Below are 13,495 nucleotides of genomic sequence, written 5' to 3' on the forward strand. Positions count from 1 at the left end.
ATTTTCCAGGACTTCTTATTTTGGTAGGATTTTTAGAGTTCTAGAAGTTTGCGTTAGTTACAGATTGCTACAGACTGTTCTGTTTTTGACAGATTCTGTTTTTCGTGTGTTGTTTGCTTATTTTGATGCATCTATGGCCAATAAAATAGTTTATAAACCATAGAGAAGTTGGAATAAAGTAGGTTTAACATCAAAATAAATAAATAATGAGTTCAATACAGTACCTTATGTGGTGGTTTTGTTTTCTTTCACTAACGGAGCTTATAAGATTTCCTGTTGAGTTTTGTGTTGTGAAGTTTTCAAGTTTTGGGTAAAGCTTTTATGAACTATGGAATAAGGAGTGGCAAGAGCCTAAGCTTGGGGATGCCCAAGGCACCCCAAGATATTCAAGAATAGACAAAAGCCTAAGCTTGGGGATGCCCCGGGAAGGCACCCCCTCTTTCGTCTTCGTTCATTGGTAACATTACTTGGAGCTATATTTTTATTCGCCACATGATATGTGTTTTGCTTGGAGCGTCGTGTATTATATTAGTCTTTACTTTTTAGTTTGCCACAATCATACTTGCTGTATGCACCTTTTGGGAGAAGCCTATTTGATTAGAATTTGCTAGAATACTCTATGTGCTTCACTTATATCTTTTGAGCTTGATAGTTTTTGCTCTAGTACTTCACTTATATCTTTTAGAGCACGGCGGTGGCTTATTTTTGAAGAAATTTCTAGTCTCTCATGCTTCACTTATAACTTTTTGAGAGTCTTTTAGAACAGCATGGTATTTGCTTTGGTTATAAAGTTGGTCCTAGAATGATGAGCATCCAAGTTGGGTATAATAAAAACTATCATAGGAAGTGAATTGGATGCTATGATCAATTTGATACTTGATAATTGTTTTGAGATATGGAGGTAGCGATATTAAATTCATGCTAGTTGGGTGATTACGAATTTAAAGAATGCTTGTGTTGAAGTTAGCAAATCTCGTAGCATGCACGTATGGTTAAAGTTGTGTAACAAATTTGAAGCATGAAGTGTACCTAGCTTGTGCATCCTTATGAGTGGCGGTTGGGGACGAGCGATGGTCTTTTCCTACCAATCTATCCCCCTAGGAGCATTGATACGTCTCCAACGTATCTATACTTTATGAAGCATTCATGCTATATCACTATATATTTTGAATGATTATGGGCTTTATTATACACTTCTATATTACTTTTGGGACTAACCTATTAACTAGAGGCCCAGCCCATATTGCTGTTTTATTGCCTGTTTCAGTATTTCGAAGAAAAGGAATATCAAAAGGAGTCCAAACGGAATGAAACCTTTGGCAGCGTGATTTTTTGGAAGAATATGATCCTGGAGACTTGGAGTCCACGTCAGAAGATCCTCGAGGAGGCCACGAGATAGGAGGTCACGCCCCCCTTACAGGGTGGTGGCCCCCTGTCTCGTGGACCCCTTGAGCACCTCCCGACCGACTTCTTCCACCTATATAACCCTACGTACCCTAAAACCATCAAATATCAAGATAGATCGGGAGTTCCGCTGCCGTAAACCTCTGTAGCCACCAAAAACCTCTTGGGAGCCCGTTCTGGCACCCTGCTGGAGGGGGAACCCATCACCGGTGGCCATCTTCATCATCCCGGCGCTATCCATGACGAGGAGGGAGTAGTTCACCCTCGGGGTTGAGGGTATGTACCAGTAGCTATGTGTTTGATCTCTCTCTCTCGTGTTCTCTCTCGTGTTCCCTCTATGGCACGATCTTGATGTATCCCGAGCTTTGCTATTGTAGTTGGATCTTATGATGTTTCTCCCCCTCTACTCTCTTGCGATGAATTGAGTTTCCCCTTTGAAGTTATCTTATCGGATTGAGTCTTTTATGAGAACACTTGATGTATGTCTTGCCGTGTTTATCTGTGGTGACAATGGGATATCATGTGCCACTTGATGTATGTTTTGGTGACCAACTTGCGGGTTCCGCCTATGAACCTATGCATAGGGGTTGGCACACGTTCTTGACTCTCCGGTAGAAACTTTGGGGCACTCTTTGAAGTACTTTGTGGTGGTTGGATGAATCTAAGATTGTGTGATGCATATCGTATAATCATGCCCACGGATACTTGAGGTGACAATGGAGTATCTAGGTGGCATTAGGGTTTTGGTTGATTTGTGTCTTAAGGTGTTATTCTAGTACGAACTCTTTTATAGATCGATCCGAAACAATAACTTTGAGGTGGTTTCGTACCCTACCATAATCTCTACGTTTGTTCCCCGCTATTAGTGGCTTTGGAGTGACTCTTTGTTGCATGTTGAGGGATTGTTATATGATCTATCTATGCGATTATTGTTGAGAGAACTTGCACTAGTGAAAGTATGAACCCTAGGCCTTGTTTCCTATCATTGCAATACCATTTACGCTCAATTTTACCTCTTGTTACCTTGCTGTTTTTATAATTTCAGATTACAAATACCTTTATCTACTATCTATTTTGCACTTGTATCACCATCTCTTCGCCAAACTAGTGCACCTATACAATTTACCATTGTATTGGGTGTGTTGGGGACACAAGAGACTCTTTGTTATTTGGTTGCAGGGTTGTTTGAGAGAGACCATCTTCATCCTACGCCTCCTACGGATTGATAAACCTCAGGTCATCCACTTGAGGGAAATTTGCTACTGTCCTACAAACCTGTGGACTTGCAGGCCCAACAACGTCTACAAGAAGAAGGTTGTGTAGTAGACATCAAGCTCTTTTCTGGCACCATTGCCGGGGAGGTTAGCGCTTGAAGGTATATCTTTAGATCTTGCAATCGAATCTTTTTGTGTCTTGTTTTATCACTAGTTTAGTTTATAAAAGAAAACTACAAAAAAATGGAATTGAGTTTGTCTCATACGCTTCATCTTTTTACTATCTTTCGTGAGAATGATGGAAGGGAAAATTGTGCTCAAGTGCTAGAAGAAGAATGCATTAGAATGTTTGGTACTATATCTTTGTATGATGAGCATGATTGCAATGTTGTTAGTATGAATTCCTTGATGATGCTAATGATATGCAAAGCCACAAGCTTGGGGAAGCTATGTTTGATGAAGATGATATTTTTAGTCCCCCAAGTTTTGATATGCAAAGCTGTTATGATGATAGCATGCCTCCTATTTATGATGATTATATTGATGAAAGTGGGTTTGGAAGAGTGTCAACTTTAGGAAGTAGTGATCCCACTATTTTGGAGGATGTTGAATCTTATTGTAATGAACATGAAAGTAGATTTGGAAGAGTGTCAACTTTATTTAGTGATGATTCCACTATTTCGGAAGAGGTTCCAATTGATTATGAGAACAAAGTTGCTATCTATGATGATTATTGTGATGACTTGTATGCTATTAATAATAATGATAACCATGAAATTTGTCATCATGATTTTAGTTTTCAATTGGATTATGCTTCACATGATAATTATTTTGTTGAATTTGCTCCCACTACTATTCATGAGAAGAAATTTGCTTATGTGGAGAGTAGTAAATTTTCTATGCTTGTAGATCATGAAAAGTATTCTTTAGGTGCTGGTTATATTGTTGAATTAATTCATGATGCTACTGAAAATTATTATGAGGGAGGAACATATGCTTGTAGGAATTGCAATAATGTCAAGTTTCCTCTCTATGTGCTTCAATTTTTGAAGTTATGCTTGTTTTGCCTTCCTATGCTAGTTGATTATTGTTCCCATAAGTTGTTTGCTCACAAAATCCCTATGCATAGGAAGTGGGTTAGACTTAAATGTGCTAGTCATATTCTTCATGATGCTCTCTTTATGTTTCAATTCTTATCTTTTGTGTGAGCATCATTGCCATCATCATGCCTAGCTAAAAAGGCATTAAAGAAAAGCGCTTGTTGGGAGACAACCCAATATTTACCCTTACTGTTTTTGTGTGTACAAATGATTATTCTACTGTAGTAATCATTTTTATAGCTTTTGTTTCAATAAAGTGCCAAGTAGAACCTTTGGGAAGACTTGGGTGAAGTTTATGTGATCTTGCTGTAAAAAACAGAAACTTTAGCGCTCACGAAATTAGCTGCCATTTTTTTACTGGAGAGTGCTTTTAGGTTTATTATTTTTGCAGATGATTTATAGACAAATTACTCAGGTCCATCAATTTATTTCATAATTTTTGGTGTTCCAGAGGTATACGTTTGGTACAGATTACTACAGACTGTTCTGTTTTTGACAGATTCTGTTTTCATTGTGTTGTTTGCTTATTTTGATGCATCTATGGCTAGTATTAAGTGGTATGAACCATAGAGAAGTTGGAATACAGTAGATATTACACCAATATGAATTTAGAATGAGTTCATTACAGTACCTAAGTGGTGATTTTATTTTCTTATACTAACGGAGCTTACGAGTTTTGTGTTGAGTTTTGTGTGGTTGAAGTTTTCAAGTTTTGGGTAAAGATTCGATGGACTATGGAATAAGGAGTGGCAAGATCCTAAGCTTGGGGATTCCTGAGGCACCCCAATGTAATATTCAAGGACAACCAAGAGCCTAAGCTTGGGGATGCCCCGGATGGCATCCCCTCTTTCGTCTTCGTTCATCGGCAACTTTACTTGGAGCTATATTTTTATTCACCACATGATATGTGTTTTGCTTGGAACGTCAATTTATTTTGTTAGTTTTTGCTTGCTGTTAGTTAGAATAATGTTTTGCATCTTTATTTTCAATAAAAAAAAGTCAAGGATAGCCTTTGCCATGCTTATTTTGCTAGTATACATGTTGCTGTTTGAAAACAGAAAGTTTACCGCTGTTGCAAAAAATTCCCTAGAAAAGTCAGAGAATGGTATAACATTGAATCTTTTTTAATATTAAGCTCTGATAAATTTATTACAGTGGGAATTTTAGTTCATAATTGTTGGAGTCAGGGAAGTATTGATACTCTTGCATTCTTTACAGACTGTACTGTTTTGGCAGATTGCTGTTATGTTTGCATTGTTTGCATATGTTTGCTTGTTTAATGATTCTATATAAGGATAGGAGTATTAAATATGCAGAGTCATTTAGTATGCAATGTTGAATAATAATTTTAGTGATTTTTTACAGTAGAAAATGATAAGGTTTTGCATTGGTTTATACTAACCTATCTCACGAGTTCTTGTTGAGATTGTTGTGAATGAAGCTTTTGATAAAAAGAGACCATGATATGAGAGGAATTAAGGAGACACAAAAGCCCAAGCTTGGGGATGCCCAAGGCACACCAAGATAATATTTCAATAAGTCTCAAGCATCTAAGCTTGGGGATGCCCCGGTAGGCATCCCACCTTTCCTCTTCAACAACTATCGGTTAGTATCGGTTGAGCCTAAGTTTTTGCTTCTTCACATGAGTTGTGCTATCCTTGCAATGTCATTTTATTTTGTTTTCTTGTTGTTTGAATAAGATACCAAGATCTTAAATTCTTAAATGAGAGAGAGTCTTCACATAGTTATAATTATTTAGCTACTCATTGATCTTCACTTATATCTTTTTGAGTAGTTTGTCGTTTACTTGTGTGCTTCACTTATATCCTATGAGTAAATTGTTGAATGAGTTGATTGTCATAAATCTGAAATTATATATGTTACATTTGCTTATCCCATGGGGAGTAATGACTTCACATCTAATAAGTAGAGGTTGTAAATTTATTGATGGTTAGCAAGCATTGTATTAGTCATTTGAACAATTCATGAAAGAATATTGAAGGAAGAGAGATTTCACATATAAATACATTATCATAGAAATCTTTTATAATTGTGAGAACTCATTAAGTATGACAGGCTAAAGAGTTGATGTTGGACAAGGAAGACAACATAATGGGTTATGTTTTCTCACATCTCAGTTAAAGTATATTGTCATGGATCATTCAAACATGTTGAGCTTGCCTTTCCCCCTCATGCTAGCCAAAAATTCCTAGCACCAAGTAGAGATACTACTTGTGCTTCTAAATATCCTTAAACCCAGTTTTGCCATGAGAGTCCACCATACCTACCTATGGATTGAGTAAGATCCTTCAAGTAATTTGTCATCGGTGCAAGCAATAAAAATTGCTCTCTGAATATGCATGACTTATTAGTGTGGAGAAAATAAGCTTTGTACGATCTTGTTATGGAAGTAATAAAAGCGACGGACTGCATAATAAAGGTCCATATACACGGGGCAATATAAAGTGACGTTCTTTCACATTAAGATTTTGTGTATCCAACCCTAAAAGTGCATGACAACCTCTGCTTCCCTCTGCGAAGGGCCTATCTTTTACTTTATGTCTTTTACTTTATGCAAGAGTCAAGGTGATCTTCACCTTTCCCTTTTTTCATTTTATCCTTTGGCAAGCACTTTGTGTTAGGGTGATCCTGATATATATATATATATCCAATTGGATGTACGTTAGCATGAACTATTATTGTTGACATCACCCAAAGGTGAATACGTTTGGAGGCAACATTATAAGCCCCAATCTTTCTCTGTGCCTGATTAAAACTTCATAACCACAAGTATTGCGTGAGTGTTAGCAATTGTAGAAGACTATATGATAGTTGAGTATGTGAAGTTTGCTAAATCAAAGCTCTGACATAGACTCTTCCTGAAAGTAAGATGAATTGCAGTTGTTTGATGACTAAGAATGAAGTTTGCTAGTTTTCAAGAAAGTTTATGGTCTATGCTTTAACATGTGAATTGGTTGTTACTTGATTATGAAAAGTTTTATGAGATGAACTACTGTAATGACATATAATGATGCTAGTAAAGGTGATTGAAATTATCATTGATCAAACTTGTGCACCTCTAGCATTCACACCTCATAAATTCTTTCTTTATCATTTACCTACTCGAGGACGAGTAGGAATTAAGCTTGGGGATGCTTGATACGTCTCCAACGTATCTATAATTTATGAAGCATTCATGCTATATTACTATCTGTTTTGAATGATTATGGGCTTTATTATACACTTTTATATTACTTTTGGGACTAACCTATTAACCGGAGGCCCAACCCATATTGTTGTTTTATTGCCTGTTTCAGTATTTCGAAGAAAAGGAATATCAAACGGAGTCCAAATGGAATGAAACCTTCGGCAGCGTGATTTTTTGGAAGAATATGATCCTGGAGACTTGGAATCCACGTCAGAAGATCCTCGAGGAGGCCACGAGATAGGAGGCCGCGCCCCCCTTACAGGGTGGTGGCCCCCTGTCTCGTGGACCCCTCGAGCACCTCCCGACCGACTTCTTTCGCCTATATAACCCTACGTACCCTAAAACCATCAAATATCAAGATAGATCGGGAGTTTCACCGCCGCAAGCCTCTGTAGCCACCAAAAAACTCTCGGGAGCCCGTTCCGGCACCCTGCCAGAGGGGGAACCCATCACCGGTGGCCATCTTCATCATCCCGGCGCTATCCATGACGAGGAGGGAGTAGTTCACCCTCGGGGTTGAGGGTATGTACCAGTATCTATGTGTTTGATCTCTCTCTCTCGTGTTCTCTCTCGTGTTCCCTCTATGGGACGATCTTGATGTATCCCGAGCTTTGCTATTGTAGTTGGATCTTATGATGTTTCTCCCCCTCTACTCTCTTGTGATGAATTGAGTTTCCCCTTTGAAGTTAACTTATCGGATTGAGTCTTTTATGAGAACACTTGATGTATGTCTTGCCGTGTTTATCTGTGGTGACAATGGGATATCATGTGCCACTTGATGTATGTTTTGGTGACCAACTTGCGGGTTCCGCCCATGAACCTATGCATAGGGGTTGGCACATGTTCTTGACTCTCCGGTAGAAACTTTGGGGCACTCTTTGAAGTACTTTGTGTTGGTTGGATGAATATGAGATTGTGTGATGCATATCGTATAATCATGCCCACGGATACTTGAGGTGACAATGGAGTATCTAGGTGACATTAGGGTTTTGGTTGATTTGTGTCTTAAGGTGTTATTCTTGTATGAACTCTTTTATAGATCGATCCGAAAGAATAATTTTGAGGTGGTTTCGTACCCTACCATAATCTCTACGCTTGTTCCCCGCTATTAGTGGCTTTGGGGTGACTCTTTGTTGCATGTTGAGGGATTGTTATATGATCTATCTATGTTATTGTTGTTGAGAGAACTTGCACTAGTGAAAGTATGAACCCTAGGCCTTGTTTCCTATCATTGCAATACCGTTTACGCTCACTTTTACCTCTTGTTACCTTGCTGTTTTTACAATTTCAGATTACAAATACCTTTATCTACTATCTATTTTGCACTTCTATCACCATCTCTTCGCCGAACTAGTGCACCTATACAATTTACCATTGTATTGGGTGTGTTGGGGACACAAGAGAATCTTTGTTATTTGGTTGCAGGGTTGTTTGAGAGAGACCATCTTCATCCTATGCCTCCTACGGATTGATAAACCTTAGGTCATCCACTTGAGGGAAATTTGCTACTGTCCTACAAACCTGTGCACTTGCAGGCCCAACAACGTCTACAAGAATAAGGTTGCGTAGTAGACATCAAGCATGCATGTAGTGCTTGATTTTTGATGACTTCTAAATTTTTGCAGTAAGTATATGAGTCCTTTTGACTAATGTTGAGTCCATGGATTATACGCACTTTTACCTTTCCACCATTGCTAGCCTCTTCGGTACTGTGCTTTGCCCTTTCTCACCTTGAGAGTTGGTGCAAACTTCGTCGATGCATCCAAACCCCGTGATACGATACGCTCTATCACACATAAACCTCCTTATATCTTACTCAAAACAGCCACCATACCTACCTATTATGGCATTTCCATAGCCATTCTAAGATATATTGCCATGCAACTTTCCACCATTCCGTTCATCATCATCGTGACATACTTTACTTTTGTCATATTGCCATTGCATGATCATGTAGTTGACATCGTATTTGTGGCAAAGCCACCATGCATTATTTTTCATACATGTCACTCTTGATTCATTGCACCATCCCGGTACACCACCGGAGGCATTCATGTAGAGTCATATCTTGTTCTAGTTTCGAGTTGTAATTCATATGTTGTAATCAATGAAAGTGTGATGATCATCATTATTAGAGCATTGCCCAAAAAGAAAAAAGAAAGAAGAAAGGCCAAAAAAAGAAAGGCCCAAAAAAAAGAAAAAGGAAAAAAGAAAAAAAATAAAAAAATAAAAAGGGCAATGTTACTATATCTTTTTCCACACTTGTGCTTCAAAGTAGCACCTTGTTCTTCATGTAGTGAGTCTCATATACTGTGCTTCAAAGTAGCACCATGTTTTTCATTTAGTGAGTCTCATATATTGTCTTTTCATACTAGTGGGAATTTTTCATTATAGAACTTGGCTTGTATATTCCTACGATGGGCTTCCTCAAATGCCCTAGGTCTTCGTGAGCAAGCAAGTTGGATGCACACCCACTAGTTTTCTTTTGTTGAGCATTCATTTATAGCTCTAGTGCATCCGTTGCATGGCAATCCCTACTCCTCATGTTGACATCAATTGATGGGCATCTCCATAGCCCGTTGATTATCCTCGTCAATGTGAGACTTTCTCCTTTTTTGTCTTCTCCACACAATCTCCATCATCATATTCTATTCCACCCATAGTGCTATATCCATGGCTCACGCTCATGTATTGCGTGAAGGTTGAAAAAGTTTGAGATTATTTAAGTATGAAACAATTGCTTGGCTTGTCATCGGGGGTATAGAAGTTGGGAACATCTTTGTGTGACGAAAATGAAGCATAGCCTAACTATATGATTTTGTAGGGATGAACTTTCTTTTGCCATGTTATTTTGAGAAGACATGATTACTTTGATTAGTATGCTTGAAGTGTTACTATTTCTTTTATCAATATGAACTTTTATTTTGAATCATTTAGATCTGAACATTCATGCCACAATAAAGAAAATTACATTGAGAATTATGCTAGGTAGCATTCCACATAAAAAATTTCTTTTTTATCATTTACCTACTCGAGGACAAGCAGGAATTAAGCTTGGGGATGCTTGATATGTCTCCAACGTATCTATAATTTTTGATTGTTCCATGCTATTATATTACCCATTTTGGATGTTTATGGGCTTTATTTTACACATTTATATCATTTTTGGGACTAACCTACTAACCGGAGGCCCAGCTCGTATTGCTGTTTTTTTGCCTATTTCAGTATTTTGAAAAAAAAAGGAATATCAAACGGAGTCCAAACAGAATGAAACCTTCGGGAGCATGATTTTTGGAACGAACGTGATCCAGAGGACTTGGAGTGCAAGTCAAGAAGCAGCCGAGGCTCCCACGAGATAGGAGGGCGCCCCCCCTATAGGGCGCGCCCCTATCTCATGGGCCCCTCGGGCATCCACTGACGTACTTCTTCCTCCTATATAAGCCTTCGTACCCCAAAAACATCTAGGGAGCACCCGAAACACAATTTCCACCGCTGTAACCTTCTGTATCCGCGAGATCCCATCTTGGAGCCTTCGACGGCGCTCCGCCGGAGGGGGAATCAACCACGGAGGGCTTCTACATCAACATCCTTGCCCCTCCGATGAGTTGTGAGTAGTTTACCACAAACCTTTGGGTCTATAGTTATTAGCTAGATGGCTTCTTCTCTCTTTTTGGATCTCAATACAATGTTCTCCCTCTCTCTTGTGGACATCTATTCAATGTAAACTCTTTTTGCGGTGTGTTTGTCGAGATCCAATGAATTGTGGGTTTATGATCAAGTTTACCTATGAATAATATTTGAATCTTCTCCGAATTCTTTTATTTATGATTGAGTTATCTTTGCAAGTCTCTTCGAATTATCAGTTTGGTTTGGCCTACTAGATTGACCTTTCTTGCCATGGGAGAAGTGCTTGGCTTTGGGTTCAATCTTGCGGTGTCCTTACCCAGTGACAAAAAGGGTTGCAAGGCACGTATTGTATTGTTTCCATCGAGGATAAAAAGATGGGGTTTATATCATATTGCTTGAGTTTATCCCTCTACATCATGTCATCTTGCTTAATGCGTTACTCTGTTCTTATGAACTTAATACTCTAGATGCAGGCAGGAATCGGTTGATGTGTGGAGTAATAGTAGTAGATGCAGGCAGGAGTCGGTCTACTTGTTGCCGACGTGATGCCTATATACATGATCATGCCTAGATAATCTCATAATTATTTGCTTTTCTATCAATTGCTCGACAGTAATTTGTTCACCCACCGTAATACTTATGCTATCTCGAGAGAAGCCTCTAGTGAAACCTATGGCCCCCGGGTCTATCTCTTATCATATTTGCTTCCAATCTACTTTTATTTGCATCTTTACTTTCTGCATCTATATTATAAAATACCAAAAATATATTTATATTATCATACTATCTCTATCAGATCTCACTTTCGCAAGTGGCCATGAAGGGATTGACAACCCCTTTATTGCGTTGGTTGTGAGTTCTTGGTTTGTTTGTGTAGGTGCGTGGGACTTTTGAGGAGCCTCCTACTGTATTGATACCTTGGTTCTCAAAAACTGAGGGAAATACTTACACTACTATTGCTGCATCACCCTTTCCTCTTCAAGGAAAACCAACGCAAACTCAAGATGTAGCACCGACGACCACGTGAACGATGCACCTACACCCCTGCCCCGGCCGAGGTGGTCTGACTGGATTTTTGACCAGCCGTGAGTAGAGAGAGAGTGTGGCCACCTATGTCTTGCTTAGATCTAGAGAGCATGAGAGACTGAATGAGAGGAACCCTAGTAAAGCAAGCACCAAGGCTCCTGCTTATATATATATAGCGGAGTGATTTTGTTGTAGCAGTCGTTATTAAATTGAATACGCGTGAACCACTATTTTCATTTAAAGTTCAAGTAAAAAATAAACTCAATCAATAGCGTGCATGTCGCCGCTTCTAGGTTGCACTATCAAATCACCGCGTCCAGGACGCACTATGTACTGTATCATTCATGTGCGGTCCCCGACCCTCCATCAAGTTGAAAACTAGACTAGTCAAAATGTCAATTGGGATGCCTCTTTGTAAACAAATGCGCTCCTAGCTTCCCAAAAATGTGCTACTACGTGTACCCGTGAGTGGGTGTGAGAGAACTAGTGCGTGCGTGCACTACTTCTCTTTGTGAGAGTACAATATACTACGCCCAGAGAATGTTTGCCACAAGAGTAATAGTATAAGTGTGTGACATGTGAGTTAAAATAAAAGGTGCGCGACATCTTTTATTTTTTAGAAGTTTTGAGTGTAGGGTGTGAAGAGCACATATGTATGTGTTGTCTACCTATAGATAGACAGTGGGTGCGAGAGGACTCGGGAGAGTCATGACTCATTAGGGTGCGTGTGTCGTGGGTAACCACGACCACCTATGGGGCCATGAGCCCCTTTTGGTTCGTCGGGGGGATGGGCACGTTACACAAAGAGCACAGAAGCGTAACACAGCGCGACAGAGATCACACGGGCAGTTTCACCCAGGTTCGGGCTGCCGCGCGGCGTAAAACCCTACTCCTGCTTTGGTGGATTGATGGTGGAAAAATGGTGGTGGGCACATCGCACTTGCCCGGCAGGGTTGCCTTGGGGCAAAAGTGGCTACGCGCGTATGAATGTGTGAGGGTTTCAACCCCTTCTATAGTTTCCATGGCCCTCCTTTTATAGATTAAGCGGTCACCACAGTGGCAAATCAGTCTTTACGTACTGATTAGATAGCAAATGGTGCTATCATACCTATCTCTGCAGGCTAACAGAGCGCATTAAATGTGTCGTCCAGTGTCACATCACAGCATGCCCGGCAACCCTTACCGGGCTGTTTTGCCAGCTTTGCGCATGCTTGCTTGACACGTCTCAGGACGGGTGTCATATGGAGGTGTTTGTTGTAGGAAGTGGATGCAATGTGGCGAAAAGCAGCCACTTAGTCACCTTGGGGCTTGACACCGCACTGATCTATAACTTGCGTCGCTTGTGAGGTGGAACGGTAGAGTGGCTTGCCTTCGCAAGCCCTGGCAGGCCTGCCGGGACGATCTAGAAGCTTGCTTCCAGGGCAAACCCAACCTTGCCAGGCTCGCCTGCCCGTCAAGGAAGGTTCTTTCCTTAGCGGTATCTTGCTTCTCTGGCTCATCTTGGTCTTCTTCATCTGCACTTGGATTCTTCAAACAATTGATCCCTCTTGCTTGGTCTGATCTCGGCATTGTAATCTTGTCCTTGGGCCTGTGCATAGTCTGGGCAACAGACCCAGGGTTTATTGCACCTACAAGAGCCTCGGGGCCTTGCATGAACGCATCGATGGGCGTTGTCGGGGCAGTCCCTAACCAGTGCATAGGCAGGAGCATAAGGGTGGCTCCGCCCTTTGAGATCTTCTTTGCTTCTTCCTTAACCTGAGCTTGGGTCAGTTTTCGTTTCCCCTGCATGTCGTGTGAAATGTTACGGGAGAAACCGAACCACGATCCGTGGTTCGCCCACGTCCCACGATCATGGGGTAGAAACCGCCACCCCGCTTACCTTACGTTCCTGGTGCATCTGCCACATGTTCTGCATG

The sequence above is a fragment of the Triticum aestivum genome, chromosome 7B (assembly GCF_018294505.1).
Source record: "Triticum aestivum cultivar Chinese Spring chromosome 7B, IWGSC CS RefSeq v2.1, whole genome shotgun sequence".
In the NCBI taxonomy this organism is placed as follows: domain Eukaryota; kingdom Viridiplantae; phylum Streptophyta; class Magnoliopsida; order Poales; family Poaceae; genus Triticum; species Triticum aestivum.